The following is an 11,427-nucleotide window of genomic DNA, read 5'->3' as shown; positions in this document are numbered from 1 at the left end:
CATGCTCCCAAGTCCCACCTACTTTACATCACTTCTGATCTCTTTTTGTCCCCTTTCATACTATCATTCTCACAAGCAAACTCTTTTGATCTCTCCTCTTTATAAATAAGAATCATTAACAAAGTCATTAACCTAATTACTCGGTTTTTGCTAATCAGTGCACTTGATTTATTTTTTATATATTTCAAGTACACTTTTAACATGATCTAAGGTTTCATAGAAAAGATATGATTCTTGAGAGCATAATTATTACAGTCAAGCCACTGGTGTTAGCCTGAAAGCCAATAACCAAATCTAATTTGTATGTTTCCTTTGTTTTTCTTGTCCACCCCTCCCCCAATCATGATTTTGTCTTGAACAATGAAACGCCAAAACTAATGCTAAAGATCTTTGTGCTTTCTTGTTGTAAAACCCTTTGACGATGAAATTAAAAGCCTTTTTCCCCCAATGGGACAGAAACATGTGCCAGGTCACAGGACTTCATCATGCGCATGCCTTCAATTTTTGCAATTAGATTGTGGGGTAAGTTCATATTCAGCTTGATGCTCCATTTGCTAATATGTAGTCATAAATCACAATCAAATGCATTGATGATTGGCTCTGCCAACAGTCATAACAAAGCAGACAGGTTTTCCAGCCAGGTTGAGGGCCATGCAATTTTTCTTTCTCATCTTTTCTACGGGTATGTGAGTGTTTTTTGTCCTTTTTCTTTTTGGGCTGGAAAATGAGGTGGGTTCAACGAAACAACTTTCACAATGAAGAATTGATAATAATGTTATGCTATTTTTACTCGACTTTATTTCTTTAGTTTTAATATAATCATAACAAATATTCTTTAATTAATGTAAGAAATAATTACTGATCTGGAGGGGATAATAGTTCAATTTTGTGATTTAGATGGAGAGTCACATAAAATATTATAAAAATAATGATTATCGCAAACTTAAGAATAAATTTAGGATTTAATCTTTTCGTAGAAGGAGAACGATTTTTTTTATATTTTTGATGCATTGTTTCCGATGTCACACGACAATTATTAGAAAATTAGCTTAAGATAATAAGTACTAATAAATAGTTTATGATATCATTTATCTACATACCTTAATTCGATTGTGAAGTGATCTAGAAGTTTCAAATAATCGTTAGTTGTTTCATCCATTAATTATTAAACCAACCAACTACGATCAAATACCATCAAACATCCATTTCCTTATCGTACATCAACATTACTACTATTTTTTTTATTAAGTGAGAGAATATTTTTATATACTCTATTTTTTATCGTGTGGCCTTTGATTTACGGTGCAATGGGCTTGGGCATCAAAATCATATACCTTTAATGGATTTTGAATATAAACAGTTTTTTAATAAAAGTAAAAAAAATGGGGAAGTGAAGCAGTCACGTTGATCAAGGAAGTACGTTTGCAGTCGGCTTTAAAATGACCAAATTCAACTCACTTGCTAGGCATGACAGAGATCTTAAAATCTCAAGAACACCCCTAAAAAAGGTTGTCACATGAAATACGGATTAATATACTGTTAATATACGATGATATTGGATACATTAAAAGATATTTAATAAATTCTGTTTAGCGCTATCGGAAATGTTGAGTAATAATAATGTTATAGGTGGAAATCATGAAGAAATATTAAAAAATTTGGCAACCGACAAACTTAGCTTGTCGGTTTGTGTCGATACAAATAAAAAATGTATCGATCCATAGCAATATAACATGTAAAAATATGACAAAACCAGTAAAGCGCTACCGGATATGTTGAAAGTATCGATTAGATTGAAATAAGTATCGACACATTTGGAATTTAAAAGAGAATAAGTAGTAGCGCCTATAAAGTGTCGATACTTTATAAAAATGTATCGATCCATAACAATATAACAGGTAAAAATATGACAAAACCGGTCTCGAAATGACAAAACCGATAAAGCGCTACCGGAATGAATGCCCAACGAGGTGCACGCATAAAGTGTCGATACATTTAAAATTGTATCGATCCCAAAAATATCGAAACCGATAATTATAATGTAATATGTAAATTTGCAATGTTACCGATATAAATATAATGATTTAGTTAGAAAATATGTCAATATAAGCGCTACCTATTACATTATATAAGCACTACCTAATATATTATTGTACTTGATAATATTTTCGGTTAAGTGCATATTGTATTATATAAGCGTTACTTATTACATTATATAAATGTTACCTAATATGTTATTGATTCGAGTAGGACTCGTCACCCACCTTTAACTGACCTCTTTCTTTGATCTTTTCTCGAGGAACATAATAGAATTCTTTCAAGAGAGATCTTAAAATCTCAAGAACACTCCTAAAAAAGAACTACTTTTTATTTTAACTCTTTCGGAAACGCTATGTCGAGGGGCATCGCACGTAGTCGTCTTGCGGAGGGAACAAAAAACCTGGCGCAAAAATCATCCCCATGTATCAACATTCTTCTCCCCCTTACGTTGTTGTTATTTTTCATTTCATTTTATTTACTTATCATTGGTGATATGAAGGGCTTTGTGGCTCAGCCTGAGATAAAGCCAGATGGATCTGTTAATTTAATGGTTTGGCATTGTATTATCCCCGTCAAAAAAGGGGTCAGTCTTAACTTCTTCACAAAAGTACCCCCTTTTTCTAATCAAAGCTTTGACCTTTGAAGTTTTTATTTTCTTGGGTTTTTCTATATTTGTATGTCTGGGATTTAGTTGTACTGGAATCTCTATGGTTGTTTAGTAGTTAATCATTGTAACATCCCAAACTATAGGTTAGTAATTAAATTATAAAATTTCAGAATTTGTTGATTAAAGTGGAAATGTTGAATAGTTCAATGATTTATTTGGGAATATTTCTTGAAAATTGTTAGTAATTATCTAAGGAATTAAAGGGCAAAATGATCATTTGACAAGAAAGATATTTTTCTCCCCTTATATGAATGAATCATGTGGGGAAGAGTTATTTTCTTCTTCTTCTTCACCGTGAACCCCCCAAAGGCAAAGGTGAGTTTCTTTGTTAACTGATTAATTGTTGATTTTATGGTTGAGTTTTGATCATTAGATGATAATTAAGCTTAAAGAAAGCTTAATTTGTCTTAAAATCAAAAGATTAAAAAGTTAAGAAAGATCATAGAAAATGGGTTTTTACGAGAATTTCTGGAAAAGAGTTGATAAGTTGAATTTGAAACTAAATTTGACTTGTCATCAACTTAATTAAGAGATATGAAGTGATAGAATTGAATTTAGAGTATATTGAAAATTTGGTATGATTATTGATTTTTATATGGAGAATAGGATTTTGAGGTTTGAGATGTGATAAATGAGTAGAAATTGGTTTAAGTATGTAAATTTGAGTTAAGAATATGAAAGGGAATGAAACATGAAGAATTGAAGTTGAAATAGTGAATTTTCGTGCATGAACAGTGATTTCTAGGCAAAATTTACAGATTTTTATAAGGGTACAGATACCCTAAGGGGAGGTATCGATACCCCCTAAAGGAAAAAGTGAATATAGGTCTATTAAATTTGTTTAGGCTATTAGTATCAAATTACAATGTGTAGATATCTGATAATTACCTTAAAATGTATGGTTATGTAGACATTGAACGTGAACAAGTTCTGGAACAATCAAAGAATTAGGATCGTATCAAAACAAGGCTAAGGTGAGTGCAATTTAATTGTACTTATGCTATCGAACAAACATTGGCTTGTGATGAGCCAGTGACGGAGTTACTATGGTAAGAAGTGACTCCTAAAATGTTATATCATTGATATGATTCTTATGAGTGTATATGTTAAATGATAGGTGTGAGTACATGTTAGTGTGATTGTGAATAGGTAGAAAGGAAACAAGTGATGATATAAGAATCTATTATAAGATATATGATATGAAAATATGATAGTGAGCTATGTGAAAGAACTATGAGCTTATATGTGCTATGTGATGTATTTATGGTAAATATATGTGAAGAAAATATGATATAAGTTATGTATATGTGATCTATGTGAATGCATGTATGTGTGATGATAAGTTATATGATCATAAGTGACAAGATATATGTGATACATATTATACGATATGATTTATGTGATTACATACAAAGTGATATAAACTATGTGACATATGAATGTGAAATAAGCTATGTGATAAGGACATGGAGAATGAAATGAATACGTGATAATGAGATAAGAGAATATACGAGAAAGTCATATGATATAATATCAATGATTACACGTACATGTGATAAGTGACAGAAAAGAAGAGATATGTGTTTATAAGAGAAATGATATGAATAAGTGATGTGAATATGTGAACTGTTATAAATGATAATGCCCATGTTATGTGATATGAGAGCTAGTGGTATAGTTGGCATGCCAAGAGTCGAGGGTTTACCTATGTTCTACGGAACATATGAACATAATTACCTATGTCTTTCAGGACATATGGACAATATACCTATGTTCTAAGAAACATATGGACAATTTACCTAGGTTCTTCGGGAGCTATGGACAATTGCCTAGGTTCTGTATGACATATGGACATGTCCTTCGGGACATTTATACGAGCTGTGGTGACAGCATAGTGGTGCACAACCTCAATGTACTCACATACCTTAAGTTCTCAAAAGTATATATGGGCTAATACATAGACTTTAAAGATAATAAATAACTTGATATGATACTATGTGTGCTCTGTTGTGAAATGACATGGATGCCCAATGGTGAGTATAAAAGGTACAGTATATGATTACATGATAAAAAGGAATTAGTGATAGTAATATGAGTACTGATAAGTATGTTAATGATATATGTATATGTGTGCATTGGTTATACAATGAAAGATATGCTTTTATATGATATGATATTATTAATTGTTATGCATTGATATGAGTAGAGTAATATCATATGTTTTCATGCCTCACTAAGTCAACGACTTAGCGTGTGATTGTTTCACGCGTAGGTTGTGAGAAGAGGAAAATTGGTAAAAGTTATGCAAGACATGTCAGTTTCTCCTTTCCAAAAATCAGATCAGAAAAGAATTGAATAGTATGTATTTTGTAATAATAATAGTAGTTGGCATGTAAATAAAGATTTGAATCCGATATGCTCTAATCGGTTTTGTAAAATCATATGATTGAATTTTGTAATGTTTTAAATGTGTATTTGTACATGGAAAATTTATACGAATGAAAGATTAGTATTTTATGAGTTTTATACATATTTTGCCGAGGTATTGTAACAGTACTGTAGTTGGGAATCGGTTCCCTGTAGCAGGGGAATCGATACCCCCTGAAGCAATCTGGAAAAATTTTAACATTCGGTATTGTTCACGGTAATGTTCACTATTGTTCATGATATTGTTCATTACTGTTCACGGTACTGTTCATATTGTATTTGACTGTTCATAAAAACGTATATTTTCTTAAATTGGTTATAACAAACATGATTCAACAATATATTATCATATTTTCTTAATTTAAGTTCAAATGTTTTGCTATCTTACAAAAATATGGTTTCAAAAAGTTAATGTGACATCTCAGACTTGTATTCGGGTCGGATACGGGTTGGGGTGTTACAATCACTATGATCAGATATTTAATTTGAGTAGAAGCTGTAAAGTCTTGTATAACAATAGCTTCTGCCATGTTTCATCTTAATTGCAAACAAATTTTGGCTTTTCTATTTTTGTTTTGTTTTAATACTAGTCACTTTGTTCATTTGATGTTTATGGGAAGGCTAGCCAATGCCATTAGTTTCAGATACTGACGCTTCTACTTAAGAAAATATTTATTCAATGACAATTTTACGTAGTCACCTAAAAGCACCAACACTTATATACTATATCATTATGTGCCATAGTTTCTTTAACATGATTATAATACGAAAACCTAACTACAATATGAGTATACGGCTTTTCATGTTTACCTTTAACCTTTTGTTAACTAGTCTTGCATGATAAGGGTTGTTAATTGCTCGTCCCTTTTCTTCTGTCCCGCTTTAAGAATCGTTTCAAGTATTATTAGTTGACTATTGTGCAGCAGTTTATTATCCATTAGGAGCTTTTATATGATTCATTCATGTTTTTCCGTCTGTGATGTTCTTTTTCGATTTTCAGACTGATTGGGAAGGTGGCTACTATCCTCTTACTCTTAACTCCAGCGAGGACTACCCGAGCAGATCACCTACATGCAAGTTTCCAAATGGTTTCTTCCACCCTAATGTTTATTCTTCAGGAAATGTGTCTGTCTATCCTCAACGCGGTAAGTACTTTTAGACCAACCTTGGATGTAAATTCATATTATTTTGCTAAAGTAAACCCTGTTTTCCTCCAAGGGGTGGAGACCATCCATTATTGTAAAGCAAATTCTAGTGGGTATTCGAGATTTTCTTGATCAACCCAATCCAAGCTCCCCTGCAAATCAAGATGTATGTCGGCTTTTATGTACATGTGAATAGCATTACCCTAAAGCCGTTTGGTTCACGGCATTTTTTATTACCGAGTAAATAAATCCTCATTCCCCCGTTTGGTTGTCCGATAATCTTATTCTTGGTAATATTTTATTACCATTAGTAGATTTTTTGGATATATTACCGGAAATTTAATTACCTATTCCCTTAGGTATTGTTAGATTACTGGCGTTTTGGACTAAAATGCCCTTAAAAAAAATTCCTCAAAATTATCTTTATTCAGTCGTTGAATAATAAAAATTCTACGAAGGTTAAAGTATAAATTCATCCTTAAACTATTTTAGATTTACAAAAAAAAAGTCAATAATTAGAATTTTATATGAAGTTCAGGGGTTAAAATAAAATTTTGCCCTTTCATTAAACCTATTTATCTTTTCAATTTTGTAAAAAAAAATTATATAAATTTTATGAATTTAAAATTTTTAAAGAAAATGTATAAATAATATTATAATAGAATTCAACTTGTTAAAAAAAGAAATATATAATAAGGATAATTTGGTAAAATATAAATTTCAATAATCTTTTATTCCTTTAACCAAATACGGTAATCTTATATTCCTACTAAACCAACCAAACACAAAATACAATATTCTCAGTAATCATAATACCTGGTAATCTTTTTTTCCACTGATAATATTACATTCCGTGAACCAAACGCACCCTTAATATTTTCTGTTGATGTTATTAGTAGTCTGTTGTATTTGTTTTATTTTCCTTGCACTGATATGCAATCTTGGCTAATACAGGACTCAAATGAATACCGGAAAAGAGTTGCAACAGCTAGCCCGATGATATCCGCAGACTCTCTAGTCATATGCTTGGTCAACAGAAATGGTGGAACTATTAGATATGTCATTTAGCATTTTTACCACATTTCGTTTAAAGCTCATACAAGGACATGTGAAACTCTAGTTAAGTAACAGAGGTCAGTTGTCAAGGATGCTTATGTTACCTGTGATTTTCTCTACATGCTATGCCATGATGAAACCAGAAGACTAAATGGCATCTCTCTCCCATGTTTAAAATCTATGCATTGAAATTGAATCCATGCTTCTATCTCTTTGCAAGTAAATTACCATAAGAAAAAGTGAAGACTGGATGATCTTGATGTATGCTAACCATGCAAGCTTGAAATTTATTAACACTGAGAAGATAAGGGCTAAAATGAAACTGATAATTCTTAATTTTGGTGCCGCTTTTATCAGACATTAATTTCTACTAAATTTTACCAACGAGCTGTTGGCCACATCTTCTGAAAGTTTAAATCTTAGGAAGCGTACCTGTTGGAGGGTTGTACCTTCAAAACTTTCGGTTTGATGATTAATATAAAGTCTAACTTGACTTGGGGACACCCTGAGTTGCAACAAAAAAGGACATTATATGAAACGTGATTGCTATTTATATAGTATTAATAGCAACTGATGCCTAACCTGAGTAGCACCTTGCTGACAAGCGACTTCTAGAAAGAATTTAAGAAATATATTGATAATAGTATTATTATTAAATCCTTTTTATAAATATTACCAAAGAATGAGAATGACAAGTGTATTTTATAAACTTTGAAGAGTTTATTAAAAAAAATTGGGATTTAATTTAAACTTTTAGAAATATAAAATTTAATAGCAAATTCTTAATAATATTAGGAGGTAACTTAATTAAAAATTTTGAAACATAAAAATATTTATAAAATTAAAAAAAATTAAAATTTCTCTAACCCAAGACTATCTGTCCCTGATTCTATATCAGTATAAAGAGAAAGAGCTTTAATTTTGTCTATTAATTTTATTATTTTGTATTTGTTTAACTTTATATGATTAAATATCTATGTATTGAGAGAGAAAGTACCTTAAAGGAAAGAAAATTTAAAATCTTCTAAGAATGTTCATGAATTATATTACCATAAAGATTGTTGTTGTTTTTTTTAATTAATATGCGATGATTATAAGATAATATTTTTTTTGAAAGAGGGTACTTTGTATTAGATAAATGCAAAGTACACCACCTCAAGGACCTCATTAAAAAACCTTCCTAACCCTAAGTGGAGGAAAAAGAGTGTACCAAGAGGTGGAAATGATGAAATACAACAATTATCTTACATCAACACAAGGCATCCCCCAACCACAACCCACCTTAAACAAGCACCATAACAGACCATACAGCAAAAAGAAGATAGAACAAACACACATCAAAAACTGATCTACAACAGACACAACAGCAACCGAAACCATAGTCACCACACCTGCTAAAACACTGATACAAGAGCTGGAAATGTCACTACAACCACTATAGCAACAGAACAAGCAATGCAAAAGCAGACCAGCAGAACTGCATTGGACTAGCAGAACAAGAAACGCTTCTTTAAAATGCTCTAAAGAAACTACCAATATCAGACTAAACACTCCTCCACTTAGGATACTTCAAATAAGAACTAAAAAGACATCTAATCTTGTCCTAAACCAAAACATCGCTTAACACAAAGCAAAACACTGCTTCTCAAAACAAAGCAAATGTTTGAAAGGAGCCAGCGATTCTACAACTTACACTCATAACAGACAACCAACTCTTGAGGGCCAATTGAATTAGCAAATCTAGTCCAACCACACTCCTACTACCTAATAAAACCAGGATCTTTGAACCCACAGCAGCTCAGATTGACAAAAAAAAAATAAACTACTACAAACCTAACACTAAAATACTATAAAAACCATAACTCCAGCTCCTTTAAAATACCACAGCAAACCCCAAAGACCACATAACTAATACCTCAGATAACTCCTGACAGGCACGCTTCACACGCATTAAGAAATACAAACTTACTTACTGACCCTAATCCAATAAACAATATCCTTTAAGCTCGAAATACAACACTATATGGGCACGTCAAATAAACTATTACCGACAGCCACCTCATTATCCACAACAGGAACAACATGTGTATACCATCTGTTCAGAGCACAATCTTCATAATTCTTTTAGTGAATCATTGAACCATCATTCTTTACCTCGAAATCAACATCTGCAGCAGAAACCTCCTCCAACCTAGGAACTAACTCATCACCGACAACTGATGTAATCACCACTCCACCACCAGCCGGAGAACCATCAAAGAACACACAATGCATAACACAAACACAGAAACAGCCAGTGGACATCGACTAATAGCAACACCAAAGGACATCTATCTAGCCAAAGCAAACACAAGACAGCTGCAGCAACAACACACCATACAAACACAGCAGATCACCCAAGCACAAGAAAAGCAAAAGTAGACCCGGCTGAAATTCTTAAATGCTTCTATACACTATGAAACATAACAAACACTTCTCCTTACAAAGGAACACGCATCCTTAAGGCTTGTTGAATGAAATCTTACTAATCATTATTGGCAAAAACGACCAACACTAAGGAACCGTAGAAGGACTTTTCACTTCACAATTTCTTCCTGACGCTCTCTCCATGGATTTAGAAAAACATAAAAGAATGAATAGAGAATTGTCCATCTAGCTCAGTTGGTAGAGCACAAGGTTTTTAACCTTGTGATCGTGGGATCGAGTCCCATTGAGGGCAATTCATAAAGGAGGTCTTCCACGGAAGCTGCTCTCAATCTGGTGTTAGGGGCAGCCTACTACCCTACCTCTCCCTTATCCCGTTATTATGGGAATAGGGTCAGCTAATTTTTATAAAAGAATGAATAGAAGCATTCCAGACAACCCAAACAATATGATAAACCAACAACAGAACCAAGCATTAATCTTCTATAGCGAAACCAACAACCCAAATAACGAATTCGACTCCAGCAAACCCATACGATACGAACAAACCCCTCACACAAATCAAGCTAAGTCCTATGGTCTACCAGCACCGAATAATGAACTTCAGTAAAAAGGTTAAGCTTCAGCATATAGAAATACATGGTAGACAGAGGAGAGGTAAAGACTGCGGCAAACGGTAAAGTACAATTTATTCCAATCCATGCTTCTCTGAACCCAATTCCTAATAACCCTAAAATAATTTAGGGTTTAAAGATTTCTATCAGACCAAATGAGCAAACCACTCCGAAAACGACCTATTTCGCGAGGCGGTGGCCGCCTCCACCACCGACCTAGATACTAAAAGACAAACTTAATAAATGAAAGATGATGAAAGAAAAGAAAAGAAAGCAAAAGATTGGCGGCCAGCAACCAGCCTAAAGGGCTGGTACCGCCGCCTCACCAGGAAAACTTGACTGCAGACTCAGATTCTGGAGAGGAAGATAACTTCTGGTGTAACTTTGAAAAGGGGAAAAGTAACTGAGATTCTTACGTCCAACCTTACCATCTAAAAAATATTGCTCTTAATCAAATATATAGTGTTTCATTCCGTTAAACTTTAGTCAGATATTTGTTCATAAATTTTTAGTCTTTTCACAATGAATGCACACTTTACAGATGATAGATATAATTAGAGAGAATATGTATTATATTTCAGATCAATGCTATTATAATTTCTTCAATCCGTAGCGGCTAAAGAAAGATTTTAATCTAAAGTTGAACGGTGGGAGTTATACTTTGGTTTGTTTTAACATTTTTGCGTGGTGTAAAGTCTAAAGTAACCTTAAGTTGCCAAAAATCCTCATCTATCGCTGGCTTAGACTTCATTTTCAAACAATGGTAGATGTCATGGGGTGAAGACACTCTCCCAAGGAACATTGGTTGTGGATAATTTTTTAATGTGCCGACTTTTATCTCAACTTGCTAACATTATAATGTATTTGATGATTCCATTATTTGGTGTGAAAACCGCAGCTTAATTTGGCCCTTCACCAACAATAACTTGACGCGGTACTTGTCGTGTTAGTTGAATCCATTGACAAGTATATATTCAACCCTTTATGAATAAGAACAAGCCGCTAAATCTTGCAGAGGTTCAACCATTCAAGTAAAATATATTAACCTTGTATC

At 32.9% G+C, this 11,427-nt stretch overlaps 1 pseudogene; it reads left to right on the top strand.

Moving 5' to 3' along the window:
- The first annotated feature begins 2,392 nt into the window (after nucleotides 1-2,392).
- LOC120190915 lies at nucleotides 2,393-7,347 on the top strand (annotated as a pseudogene).
- The last annotated feature ends 4,080 nt before the right edge of the window (nucleotides 7,348-11,427 follow it).

Source organism: Hibiscus syriacus, unplaced genomic scaffold, assembly GCF_006381635.1.
Source record: "Hibiscus syriacus cultivar Baekdansim isolate YM2019G1 unplaced genomic scaffold, ASM638163v2 tig00116964_pilon, whole genome shotgun sequence".
In the NCBI taxonomy this organism is placed as follows: domain Eukaryota; kingdom Viridiplantae; phylum Streptophyta; class Magnoliopsida; order Malvales; family Malvaceae; genus Hibiscus; species Hibiscus syriacus.
This window is presented reverse-complemented; position numbering and strand designations above follow the sequence as displayed.